Here is a 27,690-nt window from a genome sequence, read left to right as displayed (position 1 = left end):
TTCGTCGGATTCTGGGTCAACTATATATGCTGGGCAAATAACACCGCACCAGGGCAAATAACACCGAACGGGGCTCTCGTGTTTAAAAGGGAGAAAACTAAGGGGAAGGAAAAAAAAAAAGCTGCGTGGAAATTGGAAGAGTGTGTCGTGTGTGCGCTTGCTAAATAATTCAGATTTAAACTGTTCTGAACTTCTGACCCTCACACTCCACTGCGACGTACAGGGCTGGAGGTTTCAATGTTAATCCACGATATATTAACGACAAAAATGTATGGAGCCCTCCTGTTTCAGAGTGAGGCCATATTCTGCTAAAAGCATTCTAATATTAATGATGATGGCTGGTTTTAGAAATGTTTTAGTCCACTGCAGGAACGTACTTTCATTTGTTTGTGAGGTTGGGAAGAGAGAAAATGAAATTGCCCTTTTAACGCTGCACCCTGCTTCCTCCCAGGCATCGGGCAGCGTGTGTCTCTTTTTCAATAAAAACGTGCATTTGCCTGTTTCTGCGGGTTGAGCGCTTCCCTCCCTTCCCCGTGCTTTGCTCAGCTGTCATTTGGCACAACTGCCTCACTTTCACCACGTTAGAGCATATATTTCTCCACGATGCATTTTTAACTGGCAAAGTAAGGAGAAAAGAATTTGATTAAGCTTGTTTTTATGCTTACAGGAAATATAAAAGACAAAGTGTTCTATGTTTGAAACTACAGCATATGCAGCTTGCGTGCACATCAGAAAGATCTCTACAAAGCAGCACGCACAGATACAAGATTATACAGAATAGAGAGACAGATGCAGATTTCCACGCATAAAATCTGTAGTGACTCCAAGCACGATGGGTATTAAAAAAAATAAATACGGGGGGGGGGGGGAGCTGTGCCAGGAGAGAATCGTACCAACCTATTCAAAGACTCCTGTGGACTTCAAGAGGCTTTGGATCACGCCCCCGGAGAGAGATGATTTAATAAAGCGGGGTAATATTTCTTTTCAACTACACGCTACTTTTGAAGACAGCTGGGAGACCGATGACCTTTTCGGAAACACGCTCTCCCCCCTGCACGTCCTTGCCGCGTACCGAGGGGGAGCGCTCGGCACACAGCTGAGCGCTCCGGGGACGCGGGGCGGAGGCACCGCGCCCGCACCTGCACCCGCGGCGGCGGCGGCGGCAGCGAGCGGGGGGGAGCTCCGCGGGGCGGCCCCCGCGGGGCCCGGGCGGCGGCGGCGGCGGCGGCGGCGGCGACGGCAGCGGCAGCGGCGGGGCCGGGGCAGCCTCCCGCGGGGGCGGCCGCGGGGCGTGGCGGCGCGGCGTGCGGGGCGTGGCGGGCCGGGCTCCACCGCCTCCCGCCGCCGCGGTGATTGGCTCGGCCCGCCCCTCGCCACGGCGCCCAGGCCGCCTCCCTCCCCGGCTAAAGCGGGCAGTAGGTGAGGGGAAGGCGGCCAGACGGGAGCATGGTCGCGGCTCCGCAGCAGTCTCCGCCGCCGCGCCGCGCCCCCCTGCCCGGCCTCCAGCGCGGCTCCCGGCGCCCGCAGCCGCGCGGAGCTCTGCGTTAGCGGCGGAGGCTGCGATGCACAAGCCGCCGCCTCCCGCCGCCGCGCATCCTCCCGCCGCCTGAGGACGCGGCCGCGCACCCGCGCTGCCGGCCCAGGGCCGCCTGCGCCCCCGCGGAGGGAGGTAAGCGGCGCGGCGGCTGCGCGCCCGCGGAGCTCCCCGCCGCCGCCAGCCGTGCCGGGCATCGCCGAGCTGGCGGCTGCCCTGCGCCTGCGCTCGCTGCCAGCATTAAAAACTTCCTGCGTGCCTCCTGCTGCCTGGGGGGTGCTGTGCGCGGAGCCGGCGGGGGATAATAATGTTACTATGATGATTTTCTTTTTTTCCAGGTTTTTTTTTCGTGTTGGCGTGGGGGTCCGCACCCTCGCCGCGCACCCACAACTTCAGGCGCTTGCCCGCGCCGCGGTGGGGAGCGGGGTCGGCCGCGCAACCTTCCCCCCCCCCCCCCCCCCCCCCCCGCCCTCGTCCCCGGGGGCGGCTGTCCCGGTAGATCCCCCCTTCCCACCCTCGGGCCCGCACCCGAAACTGCCTGGGAATGGATCGGCGCGCACCCCGGCAGGCAGCCTCCCTCCCTCCCTTCCCAAATGCCTCTGCCAGCACCGTTGTCTCCCTGTGCCTGGAATACATTTCCATTTTGCCCCCTCCTTTTTCTCCCCCTCCCCACGCGTGATGTGTACGAGGAACTTCTCGGCACAATATTGCTTAAATATATATATATTTTTAAAAAGCACTTCGTACGTGTTTCCCACGCCGTGCCTTGCCGCGCCGTATGACATTCCTCGCCGGTGTGAGGTTTTGTTTGGCTGCTGCTGGGGTTTTCTGTTGATGCTTTTTTTTTTTGGGGGGGGGGGGGGGGGGGGGGGGGGTGTTTTCTTTTAACTTATCTTTGAGCCCAAGCGCTGTCTGGTGCCGTTAGGAGCACAGAGGCGCATCCCCTGGGTACCTGTTTTTGGAAGGTGTCGCTTAGGATGGGAGGGAAAAGCTACTTTTTTTTTTTTTTTGACATTGAGTGGATGTGACTAGCTGTCCTTGTTGTGTGAGGATGCGGGTCTGTGGTCCCTGGGATTTTGAGTTCAGGTTCCTTTGCCTCCCCGGAGGGTGGGGAAGGGTCTGGAGGAAGGGAGTTCTGGGGATGGATGGTGGTGTTTTTCATACACTTCATAAATAGTGTGTGCTCATAGTCTCAGAGATTATTTTATTTTTTTTCCCCTCTGGCTTCATTTTTTAAACTGAAAATATTCCTAGAACGCTGGAGATGGATTTATCCCACTACCAAAAATTATGGACCCCTGGTCATGTAGTTAGTTGGCTGCTTGTCTTTTGTTTATTGTATATGAAAACTGTTTAGAAAAAATACAGTGTTCTGGTAACTAGATTAAGGGGCATTTAACCACTTTTCCATCAATGAAGGAAAAAGACATGCATGTTTGCTGCAGGCTTATTTGTTTTAACGGAAGACTATATAGGGCATACTTCTGATAAAGAATATCAGGAAAAAAAGTTTCTTCATTTAAAACAACTGAGCAAGTGTGTGTGTATACATGTAGGCACATGTGCATCTCTTGCACTGATTTAAACACATTTATTGGGCTATCCTTTTGAGGTAAATTTTGAGGTATTTAAAAACCAAACTACTGTAGCTTTAAGGTGACTGCAGATAACTATTACTGTCTCTTATAATTAGCAATCTGTTGAAACTTTAAATCCTCCTTGATAGATATGATCTGTGTGAGAGAAGGAATAGTATTCCAGCAAGCTTTATTCTTTTCATTATTTTTTTTTTGCCTCCAAAACAAAGCAACAGTGTGCCGCTCTTTTAATATTGTTGTATTCTGGTTTAAACTGCTAATGGTTTCCCCCCCCCCCATATGGAGAAAAATAAAGTACTGCCATATTTTACACTGGCATTTATCTGTGTCAAACTTTAGTTATGCTCAGGAGGTTGTTTAATCTTCTCTGAATAATGTACAGGGTTTTTTTTGTTCTTATAACCTGTCCTCATTGTGTGTATTTATGGAAGTTGTCTTCAATTTAAGATGAAATATGGGAGCTATGCAAATAATTTAGTGACCCATCCAGAATAAGACTTGGCCAGCATATGTAAACTACGTCTTTCATTGTCTCGTTTCGTATAGTTATCAAAATAGATGTTATGGGAAAAGATATTTCCTGATAGAAACTGGATAATGCCTATAGTATTTTAATTGAAAGTTAAAGTTTGGGGTTTGAGTTACTACATCTTCTAAAATACGAGAGTATCACTGCGATTTATTTAAAAGTGGAAAAACATCCAGTCGTACCAAGTAGTTGTCTTGGAAGTGTTACTGGTCATTACTTGCATTAGATGAATTTTTGTTCATGTTCATTTAGGTTCCTGTAGAAGGTCTTAAATGAATTCTGAAATACATACTGGGTTCTCGGTCTCGAAAACTGCCTGACTTCCCTGTATTTGTTGTCTCCAATAGCTTATGAAATGCGTGCACAGTGTGTCAACCTTTCCCTTAACAACAAAACCTATGAGCAAATGTTCAGTGTGAATTATATTACTGAAATAAAATATTCTATAGTTGTCATGGTTACAAATAGAGGCAGGGTTACTGGTTTTCATCTGCATGCTGGGGAGGGGGAATCAAGTTTTGTCACTTTTTAATTACATTTCTAATGAGTGATGGTCATACTTCAAGTACCCAATATATTAGATACACAGCATAGTGAATTAGATTTTGTCGAAGCCTTGCTGAAATGAAACAAAAAGTGGTGGTGTGCTGGAGCAAACCCTTTCTTGCTCATTTGTTTTATCGAAGCAGAAATCTTGAGGGAAGAAAGTAGCCACCTCTGTTTTGTCTCTTCTTCTAGATTAGCATGCTGCCAGGATTGCTGCTCTTCAAACAATAATAAAAAGTATATAGTGTGTATGTTGACTGGAAATCCTCTCAACGAAGGGAGAGGAAGACACAGATCTAGAAATTAGATATGATTTTTGGGTTTACTGTGCACCATATCTGGTGCTGTCGCTTTCAGTGCCTGTTTGTGAGGAGAATTCATTATCCCCAGGTATGATGTGCTCATCTCACCAGTGGTACTGCTTTGCTCCCATGTGTCCTTCTCCCAGGTTGCGATCTGTTGTTTCCATTGGAGTCGCTCCAGTTTGGCACTGTGCTAACAGCCACCAGAATTGGGGCCTTAACTATTTGCAGTCGTTGGTGCTCATCCCAATGCTGTTTCTCTGCGCTCATCTGCACTTCAGTCTTGTCCATGCCTACTTGCTTTCCTGACCTTTTAATTTAGTTCCAAAAACCTATGTACCCAGTTCTTCTGAAGCACAGACAAAAAAAATAATGGGGGGGAAATATTTTTTTTTTTTCCCCTCCCTTCCTTCTGTGTGTAGAAGCCTCTATGTGCTGCGGTGGAAACTCGCACGCAGCTTCGGGGGGGGAAAAGTACCCTTAGATCCGTAAATGGAGAGAGGAATTGCGTTCTGTCCTGTCTTGCTTAACCCCTGTCTCTTCCATTATATCCCTATTGTGGGATTTCTTTTTTTTTTTTAATCTTAAAACTGATCTGGAGGGGTTTTTTGCTGCACTTCTCAGTTTTGAGGTCTCTAATATTTTTGTTATTTTTTTTAGCATCCTTTCTTTAACTTTTGGTTGAGCATAGCGTTACAAAGGCTCTTGCAGTGACTTGTCCACTGACTACACCGATCCACTTGAATTTGCTGCCATAGGCTACGGACCCAGGGAGCCCAGACACCTGAAGGCCTGATCCTGAAGCTGCTCTGTTTGCAGAGCAACAACTTCATAGTGCACCACAGAGGTCTACATCGTTTTCAGATCATTAAGTCTTTGTGCTGTAATCGAGGCTTTTAGCTAGCTAAAATCTCAGCATGGGTTAGTGACTTATTTGGTCCTTCAGCTTTTTTTTCCCCTCCAGGTCTTCCATTTTGCAATATTTGGCCTCGCAGTATGCTGATTCAATAACCTTAAATATGACACAGTACCATTAGATTCTGTGATTTATTTGTGTATCTAATCACTTTCTTAGTGTACTAATCTCTCCACAGAAGAAATACTGTATAAATACCTATATCCTAAAGCTCATAAACATACAAATTAGATAATGTTGCCTTGAATATACTTGTGGTACTTGAAGTTATTGTATTAACCCTTTGTCACATTTTTTAATTTCCTTTCTGGTTTTGTGTTAGCTTACCCTGTGTGGGGAAGAGTTTTAGCATCCCTCTGTGCATTTAACTCTCTTGTAAAGTTACTCATAGGAAGATGGAGCTCCTATGCAAAGGCTGAACATGGTCTTCTCAAGAAGTAACATGCCAACAGCAACTCTGAGTGTGAGGCTGTATGAAACATAACAGCTTTGACGTGCTGCTTCATTTCTGTGTTTCCTTTATTACCAGAATATAAAGGTATAAAAAATATATCTTCCTCAGCTATAAAGAAAGAGATTGAAAGGAAATAGATTAGCAATCTCTTATGGGAATGCCTTTCTGTCAGATTTTTAAAAGTCAATACACTTCACAGGTTGTGAATATATGCTGTTTACCTGTTATGGTTAAACCAGAACTGAACAGACCTGGTAAAAGAGGTGCCCCGAGAAGCCTTCCTGGTGCTGTTGTCATGCAGCTGGTTACCTCTGTGCTGTCTTGACCATCTGATAAATGACAGTAACTGAATTCCTAGTCACACTCTTCCATAAATAATTTTATGTTGTGCATTAGAATATCTGGAACATGGGACCATTTTCCTTAATCTTATGTGCTGCTCTTTTTCATCAGTGATGCTTAGGTCTAGGTTTTCAAATACCCTCAACTTGGATTTTTTTGTTATAATTGGCATTAACATCAGAAAAACAGTTTTTTGGTAGTCTTAAACTTCAGGTAACTTACAGTGCTGGCTTGCAATAGTAGTACTGATTCACTGAAGCAGTCTGCTCGACAGACAAAACCAGACTCTTAAAATTAATTCAGCATTCCTTTTGCAGTGTTTTGTGGTTTTGTTTTTTTAATTCCCTGCCTTCCATTACAATATGCTATGTGACATGTGGTATTAAATGCTAGGACTTCTGTTCAGGTTTGGTTTGGCTTACTAGAAGACACGAATGTACAGTTCTTGGATTTCTCTCCAGCTCTAGGACTAAACTCTACATAAATACAGGTAAAACACAATTTGATTGAGAAAACCAGATTATTTCTAGGGGCATGTTCTGGAACTCATTCAGTGCAGCAGTTTGCAAGAAAATCTGCCACTGATACAATTCTTCTGCAATGTTGCTGTTAACTAAAAACTGTTAGGTGTGCATGCGGTAGGAGTGTTTTTGGACTTTCAATGTAGCTGAGAGATACTGTGAAGAATCTCTCAAGTTCATATAGAGGTATCTGAGGCAATAATGGTGTCCTGTAGCAGGTCTCAAACTCAGGATGTACCTAATTTGTTGAGCTGGACTTTATTTGTACATCTCTTGATATTTTTGAACATTGAGAGAGACTCATCAGTCTTCACTCTTTTTTTTTTTTTTAAAAAACAACAACAAAAAAAAACCAAACCAAAAAACCCCACCCCATAACCATGATCCATATAACAATGCAGACAGTAGAGATCCTGGATGTAAAGTGTGATTTAAGAGCTTTTGCTTCAGATGCTTCTTAAAGTCCATGCTGATGAGTAATTAATATTTAAATCAGATAATACTGCTCTGAGATACACTTTGTCAGACCTTGTTGTAGGATTTTGGTTTTTGGTCTGTGAATGCGATGCTGGTAGATTGGCAGATTGCAGCATGCTATAACTACTCAAAAAAAAGTTTCTCTTCTCAGTCTGAGGCTTAAACATGCTGTTACCCTTAATTAGAGGGAGAAGAATTTAGATGCCGTTAGTTTTTCTAGCCACAGGTAAACCACAGATCAAAAGAGAGGTGAAAGAGTTCAGGAAGCTCATCATAATAATCATGTGACATGGAGTAACTTTTAAGTGCATGCAGATGTGTTTACCTGTGCTTTGAAATATATATGTATTGCAAATTCTGGTTGACTTGTAGCTTGTTGAACACCTGAATTCATTAAATGATTCCTAACACATTGTATACTTCAAAAAAACCTTCATTTTTAACTTCCTCTTGATTTTTATTGTCTCTTGCTTGCCAAGAGTGGAAGAATGCCCAACTGGAACACTTCGTATTAAAAATGTTGTTGGGTATATAAATGTCTGGAAAATGCCTCTGAAACTATACAAAATGCTACAGAATAACTAAACTTAAGCAGCATCTTTTCCAGCTTACTCCTTACCCCTTCATGAAGTTTGGGAGGTGTGGGGGGGAAAGAAGTTGCTAATTCTAGATGAAATTTCTTATGTGTTGGAATGAGGGGCAGAGCATAGAAGTACATGTGTATGTAAAAAGTATAAACTAATTCAGCTGTATCAACCTATACGCTATGAAACAGCTTCTTGATGGTGCCTATATTCTTAAGTATATCCTTAATATATTGGTGGTGGGATGGGTCAGCAGAGCTGTTGAGCATGATGCTGTTGTTGCTAGGAACTCTGGCAATGCAAGCTGGTTCTGCTGGTTTGGGTTTTTTCCCTTCTGCCCTTTTTTGAATGGCTTGTTTACTAAAATGTGTTGTAGGCTATAAGAGATCTCTCAGAAGACTCTGTGAATGACAGAAGGAAGGGGATAGAAGAAACTCTTCTCTAAAATTGTACAGGTGGTAGTAGTCTCTGGAATAGGAAGAGATTTCTGGAAGGTAGGAATAAGTGGCTGCTTGATTATATGACACTGGTTATGTTTTTAAGAAATGGGAGACTCATATAAACTATAACTGCTTCAAAGATGGAACTCTTTTTCTTCCTCATCCTTCCTTTTCACTTGAGCATAGGAGTAGATGCAATAAAGCTTATTCAGATGTTCTCCATCATGACTGTGGACTGCTCTGCTTCCCCCAAACATACATCCCACATCCACTCCCCCCAGTTTCACAAACATCTTGATAGCTTGCATCTGAAAAGCCTAGATACTACTAGGGACACTCTGTAGTCTATCCTATTTGGAGCAGAGAAATACCGGATACAGTAGGGATATTGTGTGGTGAGAGGTTATGAAAAATGCTGTACTTTGCTCCTTTAGGAGAAGGGCAAAAAATCGCGTGGCTAATGCTTCCAGGTCATCTCTGACAGATTTGCTAATACAATGCAAGGCAAAATGTTAAATATACTGTATGGCCCTCTTTATTATGCTATTTTTGGCTGATCATATGAGGAAAGTATATATTATTTAAACAAAACTCACTGTTCTGAGTGTGTCTTCCCTTCCTTTTCTCCCCCCATTGTTTCACATTTCTAAACATTGAGCACACCAATCAATATTCCATTAAGAGGAGAATTAACTTGGGAGAAGCTTGCATGTATTTGCATGTAGTAGTTTATTTCTTGGTCTGTGGCTTTGTGTTGCCTTTCCCCCATGTCATCTTTTCTTTTTTTAAAAGAACACTCCAAATATTTGTGCAATTACTTCCAATAGCGAGGTTTGCCATGCCCCATCTTAATTCTGTCAATATGAATTGCTGGTACAGCCTTCTGGAATGCCCTGCTTGCAGGCAACATCAGTCAAATGTTTGTAGCTACTTTTTTTGCTTCTGTTTTACAATAGCTGAGCATCAAGGTACTAGGCTTCAGATCAAATGTTGCTCTTGGTTACACACATATAGCTAACAGAAATCAATGTTGCATAGACATAAATGAAAGTTGGATTTGATCTTTTGTGAGTTAACTCTTATCTCATTTACGCTGATGCTAGTCTGGATTTTCTGCAGGCTGGAATGAATGCCCAATCTCAAATTCAGAAGTCTGTGAGACTTTGGCTGTCTGTGCCAACATTTTATTCCTTATTTGTTCTGTACAAGTCTGAAAGTAAAAACCACCCTCTTGCTTTCTGAAGTCTGAGCCTTGAGACTGCAAACAAATGTAACGAGATTTGATTAAAGCTGCCTGTAGCACATAGAGTGTGGGATGTGGCTGTGTGGGACCTTCTGGGGAACCTCTCAGTTGATCTTGATGTGTGAATTGTCACAAGAGCTGCTGAACTGTGGACCAAATCCTGATCTAGTTAACACCTGTGGAGCTGACATGTTCCAATATGTATCTGATGTTGCACAGTGTTTTTGTACTCTGAGGAACGAGTCACTTGTGAAATTCAACTGTGAAGGTCTTAAGGTCAAAGAAAGAGTCTGCAAATCTCAGTAGATGACAGCAACTGCAAGAGAGGGGGGTGGCTGGTTGAAGAGTAGGCATATTTTCTGGCCTGTTTGGTTGGTGTGGTCCAGGTGCTTCAGTACCTTTTTTCTTTCCCTTCACAGTTCTGTGTTGTATAAAATGGGCCAAATTTGTCCTTGGCCCGAATCTGTTGAGTTAAATGAAGTTACATTTGGTACCTTGAAAATATTAGATAAGTGTTCTGCCTGTTCTAAGATTATCAAATCCCTAAAGTAAAGCCTATTTTCTAGTACATTCTTCTTTTTGGAAGAAAAGTGTGTAATTTTATGATTAAACTTCTGGGCAGTTCTAGTTCTGCAACATCACAACCTTATCTCTCTGTGAACTAAATGGCAATGGGAAGTTGTGGCTGATATTTGAGTTGTTATTTATAGGAGGGGAAAAATAGGGCATAGAAATGGTTTAGGAGGTAAGGAAACAAAAAGGCTTTCCTGAAGTCTATAAAATACAGGACTGCCTTTAAAAGTGGTACTCGGATACAGAAATGCAGCCAAAGATGAAGAGAATTGTGGTTCGCTTGCTGCCATAATACTCTATTTTGGTTTGTTTGTTTTTCCTCTGTCTCAGATAGCAATTTTGAAAGCCTATTTGTGTGTGGGGAGGGGATGCTCTTGCTAAAAGAGAAACTGCAGCAAGTTTTTATTAAACTCACTGTTTCAGTATCACCCTTGAACAGTTCACAGCAGCATCCTTCAAGCCTTCTAAAAACTGTTCTTAGACAAATCTTGTGGTTGCAACAGTTAAGTTGTTGAGGTATTGTATTTCAAGAATAATACAAGTAAAAAAAAAAAAAACCAAAAGCCAAACCCCTGTGCTGTGCTGACTTCTTTACTCAAAGAAGTTCATGCAGCTGCAGTGCTCGGATGGCAGAGTTAAGGTGGTCTGGGCTGGAGATCAAGACTGACACCCAGTTAGGTCAGGTTGAGAAGCTTAAACTCTAATTTATGATGGAAATGCAGGTGCAACTTGAGCCCGGGCATCTACTGCTTGAGGTGATGGTTAATCAGGGCATTAGTTACTTTTCATCTGGAGAAGCCAGTAGGCTGGTTAGACTTTTATTGCATGTAATCTGAGTGGAAGTCCTGGTTAACCATTTCCTTCCTCCTATTTTCAGGCCACACTGTTTATCATGCAGTTTTTCATCTCTAGCAAAACATGATCAGGCTCAGATTTCCTCAAGATACTTACTAAAATGACATCGTGTGTGACAGCAGATTATAAGCCTTCCCCTGTCTAAATATTACCTTGTAAAATTAGAACATATCAGTTCTTGGTTTTGAGTAGACCCGTAACCCCTTGAATTTTGCTATAGCCATTTCTAAGTTTGCTTAAGAGGATGGTTTTACCCTTCAAAAAAGTACAAAAAACTTAGATTCACAATCTTCACATATTAAAAAATAACAACTGTACAGTCTTGGGCCATCTTCTTGATTAGAAAATTGAAAGATACAAAAAAAAGTGTTTTTTCTCCTTTGTGCTTGTCAGGCATGGTAGCATGTATTTTATTTTCATGTATTATAAATATTTATGTATTTGTGTATATATATGTTTTAAGGGGGTGGGGGGTATAGTGTAACCTTCACCTGCTAATTGCTACTTTAACAGCAAAGCTTCTTTTGAGAAAAGACTATCAGGATAAGATCCAAGAAATGTCAGTACTAGTCTTAGATAATCTGTTACTTTTAATTTTAAGCAAAAACTTAGAAGCATGGGCATTGTGTATATAACTATTACATGCACAGATACACCATTTAATCTTGGCTTGCTGTATCTAATAAGAGAAATATGTTTCACTGTAGCTGCAATCAACATAATGTCTAGAGATGCTTGCAAGAATGATGATTGTGAAGCGGTGATAGAGCTTATACACTATAACACCAAGTGACAGCATTGCTCTGTGAAATCCTTAGCCTCTGTCTTCAGAGAAAATTGTGAATGTAACTCAATCTCTGGGTGGGCTGTTGACAAAGAGGAATAAACAGGGGCTCTTTGAATCTTGAACTAAAAGCGTCTGATCTTTGAGCTGAAAACCATCTGTTAGCCAAGCCCGGAGCAGGCTTACCAATTGGTATGTGACCTGGCTGCCACTAGAGAGGGACGGAGCTCTATACAGAGCAGGGGTGCATTACTTATATAAAGGGCAGATTTCAAATAAATGAGGGGTTTTTTGACAGGTTTGTTTTTCTTTGAGGATAGCAAAGGAGAAGGTGAATATTAAATCATACTATTGTTTATACCCAAGAACAACTTGACAAGCAAAGTTTTGTTGCCCAGAAACATCTTTAAAAAGACAGAAATGCTTCACATTCCACGTGTAGATCAAACTCTCATATATTCTTAGCATAAAGCAACGATTAGCTGCACATTGTACTGTGGAAGCTGGAAACAAACTTCTAACCATCCAGGTGAACAGAGAAAGTGCCATATCCTGTATGAAATGGAATCACAAAGGCTTCCCAAGGAACTCAGGGAAAGCAGTGGAGCTCCTCGATTTTCCTTCATGTGATGTGAGTGTCTTATTCTGCTTATCCTTATTTAGCTGTGACTCTGAAGCCTCTCTGTTGAAAGCGGGGGGGAGGGGAAATCCCTAGAAACTACGTGGGGTCAGCTTCAGTTCTGTGTGTAACTGCAGCTTCTTTTGGCTGCGTTAGGGTCAGGCTTGCCTAGTCCGATCTGCCTGGTGGCTCTCCTTTTCCAGTTTGGCTGTGTTGTCAAAGCAGTCTGTTTTACATACATATATTCTGCACATGCACTCTGCCCCCAAGTTGCTGAATTACCTCTTCTGTCATTGTATCTTAAGCCTTCAGTTCTTTTTTTTTTAGATTTATCTCATTTCAGATTAATGAAAGCACCACCCACAATTACTGAGCATCTTAAGGATGAAACACATCCTGTTAACTTCAGTTTATTTTTGAGGATTTTTTCCATCCCTGCCTTTTCTGTTTAGGCACTAAACTCTTCTGGGACAAGGGCTGTTATTTTTTTGCCTGTACAATTAGGGCCTCCTTCCTAGCTGTGCCTTGTGCTCTAACAGGACAAAAATGATTCATAAGCTCTGAAAATGCTGCTGTTCTCCAGCCTTCCTTTCTCCATTTTAGTCTACAAAGATTCTGTTATGCTGAGGCAAAGCAAAACTTAATGCCACTTTCCTTTTCTGTTTCTCTTAATTACTTATTTTTGAAGAGCAAAAAGTATACTAAAGAGGTAAAGTGAACATTAAAATAACTGTAGGAATCATGGAATGCTTTAATAGGATTTTTTTTTAAACTTCTAGCTCATATTCTAATCCAGAGAGACTTAGCAGTAAAACATGGGTTTGCTGGTCACGGGTTTATCTGTTTCCTCTGGAAAGCAAGTATGTGCTTTGTCTCACTCCATTAAAAATAGTAATCCCAAGAATATTTTGAAGTCTCTGAACTATTTAGGAGGTGGTTGTTGCTGTAGAGGTCTACAGTCACGCCCACCAGAGGGCATTTTATCACCAATTTCTTGGGGAGAAAGTTTTTTTTCTTAAGTCACGAATAAAGTAGTAAATATGGGATGGAAAAGCAGTGATGAAACATCGTACAGATAGCTTTTTTTTGTTTATATGTAAATACATATGCTTATTTCCTGGCTGTATTTATATGTAAATAAGTAATGATGTCAGCTTGAATGGTTGGGTTTCCCCTCTGCTTCCTAAATACTTTCTAATTTTACTTAGGGATAATCTGGAGAAAAAAGAATTCTGTAAAGCTCTCCCACAGCTGGTACAGCCATCGGTTACCAGGAAACTGGCCTCCCTACCTAACAAGCGCAACAGATACTCTGGATGATTTCACTGTACCTCTACTCCCCCCTTTCCCAGGCACTCAGAAGCAGAGGCTGCTGTTCAGGAGCCCTACTCATTTAGGAGGCTGGAATTTGCAAATATACTTAATAGCGAAGCCCCTGAATCTTAAAGAAACACTTGGCAGCCGGGGAAGTGCACATCTGCCAGATGGACCTGACGTCTTGCATTTGGCAGCAGTTAATGCTAAGGCATGATATGCAAAACCCAAGAATGACAGCTAGGAAATGAATTTTTATTTAAAATTTGTGTTTTTGTTTTGTTTCTTCTTTTCTCCTATCTGTCTTCCATTACAAAATAAAGCCTCTGCAGGAAAGAAAAAAAAAATCCACTGCTGAAAATACCTTCTCTCGCCCCTTTTCAGGGTGCTTCCTTGTAAAGTTGACATTTGTGCTGAAAGTTGGGCTGCCCCAGTTCAGATGTGTGACCTTCGTCAGGCTGGTACAGCACACATAATGTGATTAACTCCCTTCAGTTCCCTGTGGACAAATAAATTCACTCCACCAGAGTCCCCATGACTTTTTTGCAGCCTCAGCAGAGGCCTGGAGTCATATGAGCAAGGGAAACCAAACTGGAAACCTGGGCAGGGATCTGAACAGCCTGTGCTGTGATATGTAGGCAGAGCAGTGGTAAAAGCCTGCCTCCCTAAGCCAGACCTTCTCTGCATGGCTGTGAATGATTTGAGTAGAGATTTGGATACCTGTCATAAGTGCAGCTCTGGGACCTGTGGTTAGGACCCCATGTTGTGTTTGTGGCTATCTGGATAAAGAAGGGAATTATTCAGAGCATGTCTGTTGCTTGCCAAAAGCAGCTGATATCATGAGGATGGATAATGATGAAATGTAGATTTCCTCCCCCTGCCCCATTCTCCAAACTGTTCAGGTCACAAGGCTGCACCTTGCTAGGGTGAAGCAAGCACAGACTTACAGACATCCCACCACCCCACCCCAAAAGAAGTGCACATAGAGGCTTTGCGATTTCTTTGATAATCAGGCCCTAATCGAGAGGGGTTAGGGTGATCCTGTTTGGGATGAAGGGAAGCAAAGATACAAGCCAACAGCACAGTACTCTGGAGCACGCTGTCTGGGGAGATCCTTGCAGTGAGGATGGATGGATCTTTCTTGTGTGGTGTTAGTGGGGAGGCAGAAGGCGCTGTGGCCTCCCCTTGTTCCTGGAGACTTCCCCTCCATGGGTGAACAAGAGTGGGAGCAGTGCTGTGGTCAGAACAGCTCTTTCTTTTCCCCAAAACAGGGTTAAGACCCTCAACAAATGGTAGTTGTGGAACTGTGTGTAAACAATTGTTCATGCCTTAAAAAAAAAAAGTTTGTGATGAAAAAGTGAGGTTGAGAATTAATCAAGACTAGCTCCTGCCTGATCGGCAGCAGGCAGTCTCCTAGTAAAATGCCTGAATGTTTTTCAGCCTCTTTATTCAGATGATAGATCCTTCAGCCAGGAAATTTTTTTTTTCCAGCAGTGTTAGTGTCTGTGCAAATAAATGACTTGTAAAAGAATTTTATTAATCCTCTAGGACTGAAACTTTGAATAACATTTTTTAGCTAGATAGATTTGCTTTCCAGAACTGTCCTGATGGTTTGATAAGACCCATGTCTTTGTCACCTTGTCATCTCCTGAGTTTACTAGCTTAATACCTGCAAGGGTTGTAAAAGATATCTTGTGGTTAAGAGTTGAGGGTGTTGGGTTTTTTTCCTTAATTCGTATTTGAGGGCTCAAATGTAAATTAGCATTAAAAGGAGTTTGGATCTGATCCTGTATTTCACTTCCTTTGCTTTTAGTTTTGCCTGTGGCAATGAGCTGGACTAAGTATAAATGTGGGGACCCAACTGTAAAGACTCAAGTGAGCCAGTGTTGTCGTAGTGGGTAAGTTAGTCTGCTAAGAACTTTGTTAAGATTAAAAAAAAAAAAAACAAAACCAACCCTGTTAGGATAAAAAAAAAAGTAGATGGCAGCACTAAGCTGTTCTGAGCGAGAGAGAGGATTTGAAGGTGAGAAGGATGAAAAAGCCTGTTAAATCTGCAATTATTGCAACAGTGCAAAGCTCCCGCAACACTATAGTAACTCATATTAGCAGAAGAACCTTGCAATCTGGTTTCCCTGCTGTTACACTGGGAATAGATACTACTACTTCCTCTCATTTCATTAGCAAGGACCATATGAGGTCTCAGTGTAATTCTGAGCTAAAACAAGCTCATATCTAGGTTTCCTACAGAGTGACTTAAGGATTTGACCTGGCTGCTGTTAGTGTCTTGGTGCTAACTTATTAGCACTATTGCTATTGTATCCGAAACAATTCCTTGGCTTCTAAAGTATATGCAAAAACATACTTAATTTCAATATATTTTCGTTTTGGCATATAGGTCTTTAGCAAAGTTCTGGGAGTTATTTGCTTGGTTAGAAGGACCATGTAGCCAACAGCGTTTTTTTGACAGAAGTAGCCTGTACCAGACTGAAATCTTATAAAAATGCTGATTATTCCATATTTGAATTAGTATTTTTGACATGCTTCAGCACAAGCCTTTCATATTGAAAACAACTACTTGTCATCTTTTGATAACTTTGCTGCTTTGCTCAGTCTGGTGTCGAACACTGATTTAATGCACCTCTGGAGGGAGGGGGGAAGAAATGGTTGCATTGGAGCCAGGTGACCACCTTGCTTGAAAAATATTTTTGAGCAGAGAAAGGCTGTCTTTTCATTTTGTGAACTCCAAAATAAAGCAAAAAAAAAAGTTTACTATTTTGTTATTGTTCTTGCGCTTCGAGGCAGCCTGCCCGCCAATACTCAGAGGAGTTGGCAGCATGTGCCTGAGGGAGGGGGAGAAACTTGGATACCTTCAGGTCATCTAGCTTTGAACGGAACGAAGGAAAATCCATGTGGTTTAATTTTGACATAAGCACAAAACCAGCTGTTTCCAACTTTTTCTCTGATGGGTCCTCTCCTTAGTGAGCAGGAGAAGCCTGCTGATGGTGCAGAAGGCGAGCTTCCCCCGGAGCGAGTGGTGTGTGGAGGACTCTGTAGGTGATGCAAACGAGCAAGCAGCAGAAAGGGGGTAACAAACGTGACCTGCTAGGGATGAAGGTTGATTTATAGGATTTAAGTGTTTATGTAAACAAAAGCTTGCAGAGCCTAACTGCATGAGTTGGCACCAGAGCTGCAGTGCCTCCTCCACAGATAAGGTCTTCCCCACCCCACATAGTTGTGGGCTTTAAGTCTCCTGTTGGAAGGTGGTGGGTATTTTATAGTGTCAGAGGGTGTGATGTGGAGGATCATAGAATATCTCTATGATATTGGAAGTTGGAAGGGACCCCTAAGGATCATCGAGTCCAACTCCTTGCAGGACTACCTAAAACTAAACCATATGACTAAGACCATCGTGCAGACGCTCCTTGAATTGACAGGCTTGGTGCCGTGACCACTTCCCTGGGGAGCCTGTTCCTGTGACCAACCACCCTCTCAGTGAAGAACCTTTTCCTAATGTCCAGTTTGAACTTCCCCTGACGCAGCTTCATTCCATTTCCTTGTGTACTGTCACTGGTCACCAGAGGGAGGAGATCAGCACCTCCCCCTCCACTGCCCCCCTTGAGGAAGGTGGTGACTGCGATGAGGTCACCCCTCAGCCTTCTCTTCTCCAAGCTGAACAGACCAAGTGACCTCAGCTCCTCCTAGTAAGTCTTGCCCTCGAGGCCTTTCACCATCTTGGTCGCCTTCCTCTGGACACACTCTAATAGTTTGATGTTCTTCTTACACTGAGGTGCCCAAAACTGCACACAGTACCCGAGGTGGGGCCGCACCAGTGCAGTGTAGAGTGGGACAGTCACCTCCCTCGACTGGCTAGCTGTGCTGTGCTTGATGCACCCCAGGACATGGTTGACTCTTTTGGCTGCCAGGGCACACTTTTGACTCATATTCGACTTGCCATCAACCCAAAACCCAAACGGGGATGATCCTTGCTTACCCCGAGCAGCTGATCCAAACAGCCCATGGCCCCAGCCGGGGCCTCACATGTTGGGAGGGTGGGCCCCAGGGCCTGTGTTGGTCTGGGCCAGCTGAGATTTTGGTTCTTTCTAATGTTGATAAATAGTGGAGTTGGTGGCCCTCTGTCCTTGTCTGAAACCCATGTCCTGCCCTGAAGGAGGCAGCATGGGTCACTGGGAAGGGGCCAAATCTCTCCCCTGCCTGAGGGCTCAGCTTGGCGGCATGCTGCTTGGCAGCGGGTACCTCCTCTCCTCAGAGCTCCTGCTTGGCTGCCTCATGCTGGCTGGCGGCTTTATCCAGTTGGGAGTTCAGGAAATGGCCTGGTTTTTTAATCTGTCCTTAATATTTTAAAAAACAACAAACAAGCTTCTTAGGAGGAATTGTTACTTCAGCATGTCTGTTCTGCAGCTCCCCTACTTCTGATGGGGCTTCTGCTAGTAGGTAAGTTAAAAAGTGATTATCAGCATATTTATCAATTGCAAATAGAAAATTGATTGTGTGCTTGGATATTTGGTGTGTTAAATCAAGTAGCCAATAAGAAGCCCCTGAAATTAAAAAAAAAAAAAAACAAACCCCAAAAAACCAACAGCTCAAGAACTTTTTACATAGGTTGGTTTGTAGCTTCTCCTGCACTGAAAGTAACTAACTTTATATGGTGCTGATTGCATGTACTGTTATTAAAAATACCGTAGGAATTTGGCAGAGTTTAAGACTGCTAAAATAAAATGTAATTTCAGGAAACAGCAAGTAAATTCTAATTCTGGAGAAATCATAGAATCATTAAGGTTGGAAAAGACCTCTAAGATCATCGAGTCCAACCGTCAACCCAACACCACCATGCCCACCAAGGCATGTCCCTAAGCGCCGCATCTACACGTCTTTTAAATACCTCCAGGGATGGGGACTCAACCACTTCCCTGGGCAGCCTGGTCCAATGTTTAACCACTCCTTCAGGAAAGAAATTTTTCCTCACGTCCAATCTAAACCTCCCCTGGCGCAACTTGAGGCCATTTCCTCTCGTCCTGTCGCTTGTTACTTGGGAGAAGAGACCGACACCCACCTCGCTACAACCTCCTTTCAGGTAGTTGTAGAGAGCGATGAGGTCTCCCCTCAGCCTCCTTTTCTCCAGGCTAAACAGTCCCAGTTCCCTCAGCCGCTCCTCAGAAGACTTGTTCTCCAGACCCCTCACTAGCCTCGTTGCCCTTCTCTGGACACACTCCAGCACCTCACCATCCTTCTTGTAGTGAGGGACCCAAAACTGAACACAGTATTCGAGGTGCGGCCTCACCAGGGCCAAGTACAGGGGCACTATCACTTCCCTACTCCTGCTGGCCACACTATTTCTGATACAGGCCAGGATGCCCTTGGCCTTCTTGGCCACCTGGGCACACTGCCGGCTCATGTTCAGCCGGCTGTCGACCAACACCCCCAGGTCCTTTTCTGCCAGGCAGCTTTCCAGCCACTCTTCCCCAAGCCTGTAGCACTGCATGGGGTTGTTGTGGCTGAAGTGTAGGACCCAGCACTTGGCCTTGTTGAATCTCATACAGTTGGCCTCGGCCCATCGATGCAGCCTGTCCAGGTCCCTCTGCAGAGCCTTCCTACCCTCGAGCAGATCAACACTCCCGCCCAACTTGGTGTCATCTGCAAATTGACTGAGGGTGCACTCAATCCCCTCATCCAGATCATTGAGAAAGATATTGAACAAGACCGGCCCCAAAACTGAGCCCTGGGGAACACCGCTCGTGACCGGCCGCCAACTGGATGTAACTCCATTCACCACAACTCTCTGGGCCCGGCCATCCAGACAGTTTTTGACCCAGCGCAGAGTCTAAGCCGTGAGCCGCCAGCTTCTCTAGGAGAATGCTGTGGGAGACAGTGTCAAAGGCCTTACTGAAGTCCAGGTAGACCACATCCACAGCCTTTCCCTCATCTACTAGGCAGGTCACCTGGTCATAGAAGGAGATCAGGTTGGTCAAGCAGGACCTGCCTCTCATGAACCCGTGCTGGCTGAGCCTGACCCCCTGGTTGTCCCACTTAGGCCTTGTGAGCACCCTCAAGATGAGCCACTCCATAATCTTCCCCGGCACCGAGGTCAGGCTGACAGGCCTGTAGTTCCCCGGATCCTCCTTCCGGCCCTTCTTGTAGATGGGTGTCACATTGGCAAGCCTCCAGTCGCCTGGGACCTCCCCCGTTAACCAGGACTGCTGATAAATGATGGAGAGTGGCTTGGCAAGCACCTCTGCCAGCTCCCTCAGCACTCTCGGGTGGATCCCATCCGGCCCCATAGACTTGTGAGCATCCAGGTGGCGTAGCAGGTCATTGACTGCTTCCTCTTGGATTATGGGGGGGTTCATCCTGCTCACCGTCCCTGTCTTCCAGCTCAGGGGGCCGAGTACCCTGAGGATAACTGGTCTGCCTGTTAAAGACTGAAGCAAAGAAGGCATTGAGTACCTCAGCCTTTTCCTCATCCTCGGTGACAATGTTCCCCCCCGCATCCAATAAAGGATGGAGATTCTCCTTGGCTCTCTTCTTGTCATTAATATACTTGTAAAAACATTTTTTGTTGTCTCTAACGACAGCGGCCAGATTGCGTTCTATCTGGGCTTTTGCCTCTCTCATTTCCTCTCTGCACGACCTAACGAGATCCCTGTACTCTTCTTGAGTCGCCTGCCCCTTCTTCCACAAGCGGTAAACTCTCCTTTTTTTCCTGAGTCCCAGCAAGAGCTCCCCGTTCAGCCAGGCCGGTCATCTTCCCCACCCGTTCTTCTTATGGCGTATGGGGACAGCCTGCTCCTGCGCCTTTAAGACTCCCTTCTTGAAGAAGGTCCAGCCTTCCTGGACCCCTTTGCCCTTCAGGACTGTTTCCCAAGGGACTCTCTCAACCAGCGTCCTGAACAGGCCAAAGTCTGCCCTCTGGAAGTCCATGGTTGCGGTCTTGCTGGCCCCCCTCCTTACTTCACCAAGAATCGAGGATTCTACCATTTCATGGTCGCTAAGCCCAAGATGGCCTCCGACCACCACATCTCCCACCAGTCCTTCTCTGTTTGTAAAGAGCAGGTCGAGCGAGGCACCTCCCCTGGTAGGCTCACTTACCAGCTGTGTCAGGAAGTTGTCTTCCACACACTCCAGGAACCTCCTAGACTGCTTCCTCTCTGCCGTGTTGTATTTCCAGCAGACGTCCGGGAAGTTGAAGTCCCCCATGAGAACAAGGGCTAGCGATTGTGAGACTTCTGCCAGCCGCTTGGATGTGTTTTGAGGACATAGTTTTTAATATTGCAATTTTTTGTGCCCTCTTGAGCAGCTAAGGTGGTTAACTGATAGGTGTTAGGGAAGGAAGAGCTTGTTCATCTTGTGCATCTTATGGTACTGTTGTGCCCTCAGAAGGTGGGAAATATGGGGGTTTTTTTTGTGTCTGAATTTAAGTTCATGTGATATTCCTTTTTTTTTTAAAGAATGTTCATTTAACTTAGTGAATATTTTTTCTGAAAAACACCATTTTCAAGGGCTAAATGTGTTGTATCCAAATGAAGTTTAAGAACAGGCTGACCATGGTGCTGCCAGACTTTTGGTCCATCTAATCAAGTACCTACTTCCAGCAGTTCCTATGGCCAACCATTTATAAAAGGACAAATGATGCTTTGATTTGGGCAGTTTTAATTATCTTTGCCCATCACTACCTTTCAGGTATTATTCCAGAAGTTAAATACCTGGTACCAAGAGTTTTTATCATGGACTCTTAGGTCTCTTTGTGTTCTTAACCACGTAAATGTGTCTGTCTGCTTTGGGGGGATTCTTGCTTTTTTGGCCTTGACAGTTGTTTCTGGCTTCAAGCTCTACAGTCTGGTTAGACATTTTGAGACTATCTTATTTTTATCTGTTCTATAACTTGTAGCTTTTATTGAATTCCCCTTTGTTATAAGACCAAGAGGAGAGAAACTGAAGTTATGACTTCTCTCTGCTAGTCACGATTTTACATTTTTATTTCGTCTCTAAAGTCTGCTATTCAGTCTGCCTTCAAATAAGCGTCTCCACATCCAAAATATTGTTGTTATGGTCCTCTGAGCCCTCTCTGAGTCTGCAGCATTTCCCTTGGATTTGGGTGTCTAGCACAGAGAGCAAGGAAGCAATACTATTGATTTGATAGTGGCATTTCAAAACTGCATTATTGCTCAAGCTAACGCACTAAAGGTTTTTTGGTATTGTTTTCCCTGTCTCATTGAGCAGTTGTTTCAGGATTTTTCCATGACCTCTCCAGAATGGTGCCCATATGAATTTAGCTGAAATACTTCAAAGAAGTCTAGCTTGCTCTCCCTGAGATGAAATGACTCAATCTATTCTGCTTATTTTATACAGGTTATCGTTGATGTTTTTAAGGATGGGAGTTTCCCTTTTGCTTAGATCAAGGGCTCTTCTGAGTGGTCCTGCAGATTAAGACATTTTTGGGAATCTATCTTTGGAACTAGGCTAATGTCAAGAAATTTGTAGATGGATGCTGGTTTCTCATGTGTATATCAAGGGTCCTGCAGTTACATAGGTTTCCTGTCTTTACCAAGCCTTACATCAGCAGGAGATGGTGATTTGCTAAAGTTTAGCTGTTCCCTTACTGTTCTCAGGATTAGACACTAACTTTTGTCTCTTTCTTTTTTTTACTCTCATGAATAGAACATGAAGAGGAAGGGAAGAATGAGCAGTATGACTTAGTGTACATCATGCCCTCTGTTTGACAAGCTATACAGCCCCTGAGGTATCTGTTGGCTCAAGCTGGAGCAGTAGTATCTTTAGTGTTGACAGTCTTGTGTTTGAGTCCCCCAGGTCTACACTGCAGCACACCGGTGTGTGTTGGATTTCCCCCAACTGAGCAATGCTCTTCTCTGCTTGTCTGTCTCATCCCCATCCCACCCGTTCTCCCATGCTGCCTTTATAATGAGTCAAGTTGAATCGCTTTCGAAAACTTGATCAAAAAACCCTCCAGCCCAACCTCCCTCCCCTCAACAAATGTGGCTTCAGCTTCTGGCTGTCATTTCTCAGGTGTCTGAACAGTTGCCGCAAGGCTTCTACTTCTCTAGTAGTTTGTGCAGTTTTAAGCTGAACACAGCTGATTTATGAAATATATCCGAAACAAAGTTGGCTGACTAGCAAGGTTGTTTTTTTTTTCACTTCATGGGAACTTAATTACTGGGGGGTAGGAAGGATTTCGGTGGCTGGTGTTTTCCTGGTTTTATTCAATTTTCATGAAAATTAGATCGAAATGTAAGTACCGTGAATTTCCTTCATGCTGCAAATTCTAAGAAAATATCACTTATAAACACTGAAACCAACAAATAAAAACGTATCCCTTGCTTGTTTGCTTTGAAGTAATACTTGTATATAATCAAATGACTCCAGAAGCTGGCAGACTGCTTTAAGAACAACATCAAATGTGATTAAAGAAAATGCTCAGTTGGCAACCGTTGGACATTTATCACAGTTAAGGCTTCTCAGTGCTCCTGAAACAATGTAAGAATGAATAAATAACCACCTTCGGAAAATCTGAGGCGACTGTGTGTTTGGCCCTGTCTTGCCATTCTGCTCAGTGACTTTCTGCATTTCTGCAGTGCCGTTCACTCGTGTATGTCAGACTTTTCAAAGCTATACGGATGGAGAAGCTGAGGTACAGAGAGGAGAAGGGATTTGCCTGAGGCTCTCGGATCAAATGTATTCCCAGTTCTGGTGGCAAAAATTGCAAATAGCACACTTCTCTCTAGGCTCAAGTAATCTATTGTCCTGTAGGCCAGACTATTTGTTTGTGCCTGGGCAGTCCTGAAGGTGACATGCCCTTGGGGGTGGGTTGGTGGCTCTCAGCTGCAGCGGGGAGGTAAAGCTTTGCCTGTGCTTTGGGCAGGCTGCAGTGGTGATAATAAAACCATGTCTGCACAACTGCTAAGGACTTGGTTGGTCTTAGAAAGGTAAATTTTACTTCTAGTATGACTGTCCATCCTAGTCCTCATAGAATATATAGACAAGACAGTGATATTTTATAATTTTTTTCCCTCCAAAGGCAAAGTGGTCCTCCACCTCAAAAAGACTGAGAAATCCTCTTTGTGATATGCTGCCACAGCAGTGCCTGTGGCTGGAAAGCTGCCTGGCGGAACAGGACCTGGGGGTGTTGGTCGACAGCCGGCTGAACATGAGCCGGCAGTGTGCCCAGGCGGCCAAGAAGGCCAATGGCATCCTGGCCTGTATCAGAAATAGTGTGGCCAGCAGGAGTAGGGAAGTGATAGTGCCCCTGTACTCGGCACTGGTGAGGCCGCACCTCGAATACTGTGTTCAGTTTTGGGCCCCTCACTACAAGAAGGATGTTGAGGTGCTGGAGTGTGTCCAGAGAAGGGCAACGAAGCTGGTGAGGGGTCTGGAGAACAAGTCTTCTGAGGAGTGGCTGAGGGAACTGGGACTGTTTAGCCTGGAGAAAAGGAGGCTGAGGGGAGACCTCATCGCTCTCTACAACTACCTGAAAGGAGGTTGTAGCGAGGTGGGTGTTGGTCTCTTCTCCCAAGTAACTAGTGACAGGACGAGAGGAAATGGCCTCAAGTTGTGCCAGGGGAGGTTTAGATTGGACGTGAGGAAAAATTTCTTTCCTGAAGGAGTGGTGAAACATTGGACCAGGCTGCCCAGGGAAGTGGTTGAGTCCCCATCCCTGGAGGTATTTAAAAGACGTGTAGATGCGGCGCTTAGGGACATGCCTTGGTGGGCATGGTGGTGTTGGGTTGATGGTTGGACTCGATGATGTTAGAGGTCTCTTCCAACCTTAATGATTCTATGATTCTGTGATGAAGATACTAAACAGTACTGGTCCCAATACGGACCCCTGCGGGACGCCACTTGTCACCAATCTTCATCTGGACATTGAGCCATTGACCACTACCCTCTGGATGCAACCATCTAACCAATTCCTCACCCACCAGTCTACCCATCAAATCCATACCTCTCCAGTTTAGAGAGAAGGCTGTTGTGGGGGACCGTGTCAAAGGCCTTACAAAGGTCCAGATAGACGACAGCTCTAGCCTTTCCCATATCCACTGATGTAGTCACTCCATCGTAGAAGGCCACTAGGTTGGTCACGCAGGACTTGCCCTTGGTGAAGCCATGCTGGCTGTCTTGAATCACCTCCCTGTCCTCCATGTGCCTTAGCATAGCTTCCAGGAGGATCTGTTCCATGATCTTCCCAGGCACAGACGTGAGACTGACTGGCCTGTAGCTCCCTGGGTCTTCCTTTTTTCCCTTTTTCAAAATGGGGGTTATGTTTCCCCTTTTCCAGTCAGTGGGAACTTCACCGGACTGCCACGACTTCTCAAATACGATGGATAGTGGCTTGGCAACTTCATCCGCCAGTTCCTTCAGGACCTGCGGATGGATGTCATCGGGTCCCATGGACTTGTGCACCTTCAGGTGCCTTAGATGGTCTCGAACTTGATGTTCTCCCACAGTGGGTGGCTCTTCATTCTCCCAGTCCCCACCTTTGCCTTCTGCGGCTTGGGTGGTGAGGCTTGAGCGCTTGTCGGTGAAGACCGAGGCAAAAAAGTCATTGAGTACCTCCGCCTTCTCCATGTCCCAGGTAACCAGGTCTCCCGTTTTGTCTTGAGAGGGCCCACATATTCCCTCGTCTTCCTTTTATCCCCAGCGTACCTATAGAATCTTTTCTTGTTGCCCTTGACATCCCTGGCCAGATGGAATTCTATCAGGGCTTTAGCTTTCCTAACCTGATCCCTGGCTGCTCGGACAGTTTCTCTGTATTCCTCCCAGGCTACCTGTCCTTGCTTCCACCCTCTGTAGGCTTCCTTTTTGTGTTGGAGTTTGTCCAGGAGCTCCTTGTTCATCCATGCAGGCCTCCTGGCGTTTTTGCCTGACTTCCTCTTTGTTGGGATGCATTGCTCCTGAGCTTGGAGGAGGTGATCCTTGAATATTACCCAGCTTTCTTGGGCCCCTCTTCCCTCCAGGGCTTTCTCCCATGGTACTCTACCAAGCAGATCCCTGAAGAGGCCAAAGTCTGCTCTCCTGAAGTCCAGGGTAGTCAGCTTGCTGTGCGCCCTCCTCAGTGCCCTAAGGATCTTGAACTCCACCATTTTGTGGCCACTGCAGCCCAGGCTGCCCTTGAGCTTCACATTCCCTACCAGCCCCTCCTTGTTGGGGAGAACAAGGTCCAGCATGGCACCTCTCCTCATTGGCTCCTCTGCCACTTGGAGAAGGAAGTTATCATCGACGCATTCCAGGAACCTCCCAGGTTGCTTATGCCCTGCCACGTTGTCCCTCCAACAGACGTCGGGCTGGTTGAAGTCCCCCATGAGGACCAGGGCTTGTGAGCGTGAGGCTGCTCCTATCTGTCTATAGAGGGCCTCATCCGCTCGGTCTTCCTGGTCGGGTGGCCTGTAGCAGACCCCCACCACAATGTCACCTGTCCCTGCCTTCCCTTTAATCCTGACCCACAAGCTCTCGGTTGGCTCCTCATCCCTCCCCAGGCAGAGCTCCATGCACTCCAGCTGGTCATTGACATAGAGGGCGACACCCCCTCCTCGTCTCCCCTGCCTGTCCTTCTGAAAGAGCCTGTATCCCTCCATCCCAACACTCCAATCATAGGAGCCTTCCCACCACGTCTCTGTGATGCCAATAAGGTCGTAGCCCTGCAGGCGTGCGCGTGTCTCTACCTCCTCTTGTTTATTCCCCATGCTACGTGCGTTTGCATAGAGGCATTTAAGCTGGGCCCCCGATGAAGCTGTCTTACTGGCTGGCGTTCCTTTGTGCTGCTCTTCAGGAGCTCTCCTGCTGACCTGTGTTCCTTCTCCAGGCTCTGGGCATCTCTTGCTGGCCCTGGCATCAAACCGGTAGGAGTGGGATGGATTGAGGTTCCCCTCCCCTGGCATCTCTGGTTTAAAGCCCTCTTCACCAGCTTGGCAAGCCTATGACCAAAGATGCTCTTCCCCTTCTCTGACAGATGGACCCCGTCAGCCCCCAGTAGACCAGGTTTCTCAAAGCAAGTCCCATGGTCTAAGTAGCCGAACCCCTGGCTGTGGCACCAGTCCCATAATCATTTGTTGACTCGCCAGATTCGACTGGCCCTTTCAAACCCCTTTCCTTTGACTGGCAGGACTGATGAAAAAACTACCTGTGCTTTACTGAAGTCCCTTACTGCCGCTCCCAGGGCTCTGTAGTCCTTGTTGATAGTCCTCAGACTGCTCCTGGCTGTGTTGCTGGTGCCCACGTGAAACAGCAGCAGCGGATAATAGTCAGTGGACTGTACGAGGCTTGGTAGGCTCTCGGTGACATCCCTGATGTGGGCCCCCAGTAAACAGCACACCTCTAGAGAGTGCGTCCGGTTGGCAAATGGGTGCCTCTGTAATCTCCGTATCTCTTTCTCAGTAGCAGAGGAAAGCCAGGGCTGTGGGGTTGGACTGAAATCTTCAGCAGGAGGATATCCATAAAGCTGGGGCTCAGGCCAGGATCAGAGCAGCAGTGGGTAATGCTGCTGCAGAGATGAATGGTATAAGAAGCAGGTATCAGAGCAAGTAGGGTGTTGGAAATCTGAAGCACTGTCCAGAAGGGAAACATCCATGGAAGGAAAGCGGGATATTCAGGAAGGAGATGATAGAGCTTTTCTTGTTTAAGCTTAAAGGAGAATTAAGAGGATAATCTGCTGTGACAGCTGCCAGGTGTCTACTGTACTGCTGTGTTAGTGATGCACCAGTCCTTTCCTAGCACCCGTGGCTGCCAGCTGCTGATAGAGGGATGCAGCCATGGGCCGACTGGAGACATTCCCTCTATGCAGAAGAAGGAAGAACCTGGCTTGTGGGGAAAAGGAGAGCAATTACAGAGAGCAAAATACTTCCTTTCTACTTGGAATAGGTGACTACCAGTTAAAGATAGATAGGCTGCGGTGTTGCTTATGCAATTCTGAAATCCTTCAAGAAAGCAGGAAGTAGCAACTAAAAAAGTTGTTTGTACTAATCTCGTTGCTGAGAGCTGTTAGGTGCTTGAGCCCTTGAGTTATTCAAATTGTTCCTAGTGTCTTATTTCCATA

The 27,690-nt window shown here is 45.2% G+C and overlaps 1 protein-coding gene across 1 annotated transcript in view; it reads left to right on the top strand.

Moving 5' to 3' along the window:
• The first annotated feature begins 1,627 nt into the window (after positions 1–1,627).
• The window catches only part of KLHL29 (kelch like family member 29), a 425,477-nt gene continuing 399,414 nt past the window's right edge, over positions 1,628–27,690 (top strand). Inside the window, exon 1 of the mRNA XM_076332702.1 lies at positions 1,628–1,669. The gene's annotated coding sequence lies outside the window, so the exon portion shown is untranslated. The remainder of the gene's footprint in view (positions 1,670–27,690) is intronic.

The sequence above is a fragment of the Aptenodytes patagonicus genome, chromosome 3 (assembly GCF_965638725.1).
Source record: "Aptenodytes patagonicus chromosome 3, bAptPat1.pri.cur, whole genome shotgun sequence".
Classification (NCBI taxonomy): domain Eukaryota; kingdom Metazoa; phylum Chordata; class Aves; order Sphenisciformes; family Spheniscidae; genus Aptenodytes; species Aptenodytes patagonicus.
Note: the sequence above shows the minus strand (reverse complement) of the source record. Positions and strands in the feature narration are given on the sequence as shown.